At 41.5% G+C, this 5,027-nt stretch overlaps 1 pseudogene; it reads right to left on the bottom strand.

Annotated features, from left to right (window-relative positions):
- Positions 1-2,381: 2,381 nt before the first annotated feature.
- Positions 2,382-3,857, bottom strand: LOC102857247 (annotated as a pseudogene).
- Positions 3,858-5,027: the final 1,170 nt, after the last annotated feature.

The raw sequence follows: 5,027 nt of genomic DNA, 5'->3' as shown, positions 1-5,027 counted from the left end.
CGGTCCTTGGAGAGGGACATCATGCTTGGGAGGGTGGAGGGACAGCGCAGGAGAGGAAGGCCCTCTATGAGGTGGATTGATTCAGTGACTGAGATAATTGTGATAGGAGTGTCAGAGACAGTGTGATTGGCACAGGACAGAGCGGAGTTTAGGGCTGTTGTACATAGGGTCGCTATGAGTTGCAGGCGACTCGACGACACATAACAACAACAACAACATTTATTATTTATTCTATCATTCAACTGTTTTTAATAAAGGTTTTCTTTCATTTGTGTATGTGATATTCTACCCCTGGTGTTAGCTTAGAAGTTGTCTTTTCTAGCCATTTTGTTAGTCCCCCACCCCCGTTTCCATCTACCTTAACTGCAGACACATAGTCTTGCAAATCATCAACAGCTGTAGGACTAGGATAAGAGAGAGTGCTTCCCACATTGAACAGCAAAACTTGAGGGAGGCTGGAGCAAGATCTTGGTGAGAGCAAGAAACTCTGATGATAAAACCCTGGTGATGGTGGTGGAGAGACTGTGGTGTTGCTATGGAGAAACAGAGTGGCCCTGAGATAAAGGACACAAATAACAGTTTTGCTGTTCTTGCCAGATGATAGGAGGGAAAGCTGACTGTTAAATTGAAACCAGAACCTGGACTAATTGAGGAATTGTCTTGGGAGTAGCCAGACTTGCATTGGGTGATATTCATTGCCTCCCCCACTCTCCAACCTATCTCCCTAATAAATCCCACTGTTGGTAGCACAACTGTGAGGTGATTAGAGTCTGTGAGTCAACAATGAATATCAGACCCAAATGATTGGTAGAAAGAAGCACAGGAGCTTGGGGGGGTGCCATGTCTGACCAAGCAGATATCTATTTGCTGCTAGGGGTATTATTGCTGGAGACAATTCCTCTTTATGAAGTGAGTAGAAGTCAGACTTGGCCACTGCCACCCTCGTGTTGCATTGGCTCCTTTTACACCTTCTATTTATTCTTTTTATTGTTTTGGGTTTTAATTGTTTTTTTGTTTGGTTTTTTTTAGACACAATTCAAATTTATTAAAATAATACAAACAGCAGTGAAATCTTCCTTTAAAAAAATTATCTCCCTCACCCCCAACTCCACGGGCCCTAGACAGAGCCAGCCAATAGGGGTGCAAGGCATGAGGCCTACCAGAGCCATCTTCACTAGGGAGTCCCTGTCAGAGCCAACCAGCAAGGAGGCCAGGACCAGAGCCTGTGAAGTATCTGTATGCTACTTGTTTTCATGGTATGCTATTAGGGGTGGCACTCAAGTGGCTTAATGATAAAGAATTGTACTGCCAACACAAGGTACATAGTTCTAATCCACAAACTGCTCCATGGGAGGAAGATGAGCAATCTCCTCCCCTGCAACTCTTAATGCCTCTGAATACCTGCTGATGGGTCAGTTCCAACTTGATAGTACCCAACATCATCAAGGGTACAACAGTGTTCTGTCATTTGTTGTATTGGGGAGTGATCTGTGTGTTGCTTGTTTACTGTTTGCTCTTAAGAGTACATGTCTTGTCAGTTGCTATACTACAATAGTTCACAGGTTGCTGTGATACTGGAAGCTATGCCACTAGTGTCTCAGGGTCTCCCATGGTGGACAGGTTGCAGCAGAACTTTCAGAGAGACTAGGAAGCAGGATTGGCTACCAACTCCTGAAGTAATTGGCCTACAAAACCCCTATGAACACTGTTGTTAGGTTTATATAGATAGTAATATATATTTGGGGTGAGGGAATACAAATTACCACTGCAGTTTAAAAAAAAAATCAAGAAAAGCAGTTTATTCCAGAATGCTGTATGAAAGAGAGAAAAAAGGTGAGCAGCTGGCAGGTGGCTACATTCTTTCAGAAAGATTTATACAAGTTACAATATTGAATTTCCATTTCCATAGATGTGCTAAAAGGAAGAGGCTCATTTATTTTGCTTGCTGTCTTCTTAGACAAAAGAGACTTTTGGATATGAGTTGCAAACTCACTTCTACATCTTATCAGAGAACAGGGCATTTATACATACAGGAATGGGAAAAGAGGGGCTGTTAAAGGGAAATTCAGGTGGTCAAGCTGCTTAATCCAGGTTAGTTGGGCATGGAAATCAAAGGAGGCTATAAACTTTTATCTCCTTTGTTCTTAGGAGCTACTACTCTTTTAAGATGCCAATAAAAATATGAGCATAATAAAAGAGCTTTATTAACAAGGAGGGTGAAATTCACAATCTACAAATACAGGTTTTTGCAAACTTTTTTGTGGGGTTTTTTTAAACTGGTCAGAGGGCCTTAGAGTCAGTTCAACACTCAATAGCTATTTCTGTTCATACATGGCTGAATGTTTTTATTCCAAAACATTCTACTTTTGCAGACAAGTCAACTAGAGAAAATAAGTTAACACGATCATTTGAATTGGCTGCCTACATACTGGACAGGGCTTGTTTCTTTTTTTTTAGTTTCTTTGCACATGTAAAGCACGCCATAAAATGTCCTGTTTTGCCATGGACAATGCGACCATTTTTAGGTCGATCTTGGCAAATCACACAAGGTTCAGTGGCAACAGGGCGAGAAGTCACTTTCACACTTTCTTCTTTACTTTGGGTCTCTTCCTTCTCAAATTCTTTAACATCTTGGCTGCTCATAAGGCTACTGAAAGTTGATGGCTGGGAATAGTCCTCACTTTCTTGAGAGTGGGAGGCCTGTGTGATGTTATCATCATTTTCCTCAACATCTGACTCTTTGGAGTAAGTCACTGTAGTCTTTTTACAATCAGGAACATCAAAACCTTCTTCTTCCTGTGCTGTGCTTTCTAGTTTGTTGCTCTCAAGCATTTCCTCTTTGTCTTTCCTTTTATCTTCATTAAACCAGTTCTCACGAAGTGCCCAACATCTATTACAATGTGGTGGAAGAGGGGGATTAATTTCATTGCATGAAGTACATTTCCAGTAGTCAGCTAACGAAATTTCAGGGTCATCTTCAAATGAATCTCTATCACTCTCTTCTGCTTGATACACAGTAACTCGATAAACCTCATCATCTTCATCCAAGAGTTCCTGTCCTTCTTCACTAAGGTTATAATCTTCTGAATCAATAGATTCAATTTCAAATTCTACACTGAATTGATCTGAAATGGATTCCTGCTCTAACCAATTAGTAGAATGTTCACCTTCACCAGCATCAAGATCCGGATTTGACGGCGTTTCTGTTGACTCACTGCTGCTGCTGCTTTCACAACATATCTCCCTTAGGACACACAGTGCGACACTTTCATCGAAGGAAAGGGAAACATTGTCAGATCTGTGCCGCTTTCTTTGTACTTCACTGGACATTTCATTTGAATTTAGTTCTGTCTCACTCTTGCTCTCCTCCTAGATGAGGTAGTTGGTCTAGAAATCAAATTGGAAGATGATGGTTTCTCTTCCTGTAACTCTTGCACAGAGTCCTTTTGATCACTCCTGTCTTCAGGATGACACCTATTTTCACTCACAGATGTGCCAGAATCCAATGGTTCCTGCTGATTGACTACTATCAAATTTCTGTAGATCATTGTATAGATTTTCCTGTGGTCTTTTACAGAGAAGCTTGGCTCACCAAACAGATCCCCTAGAAGATCATTTGAACAATATACCATATGTTGTTGTTTTTCATCATATAATCGCTTAGTCATAATATATTGGCCTAGATAAAATAGAACCTCTTTCATAGTATAGGTGTCTTTTTGTGCACCAACAGATTTTAACAACTTCAAAAGCAATGGTTTTGGTCTAACCAGGGTCTCTTGTTCTGAAGCAGGAATCTGGGAGGTACTTGGAACAGCATCATCGGCAGCGGGCACAGACATTCCGGTATTGCACATTTGCCTGGATCAGTGCAAGCGCGAACGGGACTGTGGTCACGAAATAACTAGAATTGGGAAAGGGCATGGCTTTTAAATAGCCGCAGCTGGAGACAAGTCCGGGCTTAGCTCCGCTGACTGCAGACTCGGAACGTGTCCGAACTTGATCAGCCCAAGAGGAAAAGCTGAGTCAACCTGCTCTCCAACAGGCCTGGTTTCGCCCAGAGGCGGCGGTACGGGACAGACTGCAGGGCGGGCACCTGCCGTCATTCAGACCCCCTGCCCGGAGGGGACCGCAGCCCCCTGTGTTTTTTTTAAAAGCTATGGCTTTGTGATCTGAGAAGATGATTTGACGTAGTCTCCTGTTTTAAAATTATTAAAGTTTGCTTTGTGGCCTGTCCTACGGTGTATTCTGGTCAATATTGTCAGTGTGCTGAAAAAAGAAAGTATATTGAGCTGTTTTGGGGTAATGTGTTCAGTAAATACTTACGAGATCAAGTCAGTTAATTGTGCTGTTTAGTTCTGTGTCATAACTGAGTTTATTTCTAGTTGTTTTTTCATGGAAAGTGGGGTATGAAATCTCCTATGATTACTACCAATTTGCCTATTTCACATTTCAATTCTGCTAAAGTTCTTTAAAAAAATTTATTATTAACTTCAATGAAAATTTACAGAGACTTTGGATTTCCATTCATTCATGGTCACACTTTTCTCCACTCCCAACCCTTGCCCCTAGTACACTACCCTCTTGGAAAACTAAAAGAAAAATTCTTTCATTGTTTTACAATCACTCCCCCCAGGTCCACTCCACTATGCAGCCTTCACTCTGGACTCTTGTCATGACAAAAATACCTAATCACATATCCCTTTTAAACAGTTTTCTCCCTCATCTGTTACAATGCATTATACATTATTGAACCTATCTTTCTCAGTCTCCCCCCCCCAATGCCGAGGTCAGTCCTGTTTTACAACAGTGGCACTGTGCAGTATTTGTCCTTTTGTGACTGAGATATTTCACTCAGCGTAATGTCCTCCAGGGTCACCCATTTTGAATAATATTGCATGAGTTCCTTGTTTTTCAATGCAGCATAGTATTCCATTGTGTGAATATACCACAGCTTCTCTATCCATTAGTTTGTTGACGGGCACTTAGGTTGTTTCCAACTCCTTGCTATTGTGAACAAAGCCTCA

This window comes from Elephantulus edwardii, unplaced genomic scaffold (assembly GCF_000299155.1).
Source record: "Elephantulus edwardii isolate Elephantulus edwardi_28Jun2011 unplaced genomic scaffold, EleEdw1.0 scaffold00049, whole genome shotgun sequence".
Classification (NCBI taxonomy): Eukaryota; Metazoa; Chordata; class Mammalia; order Macroscelidea; family Macroscelididae; genus Elephantulus; species Elephantulus edwardii.
This window is presented reverse-complemented; position numbering and strand designations above follow the sequence as displayed.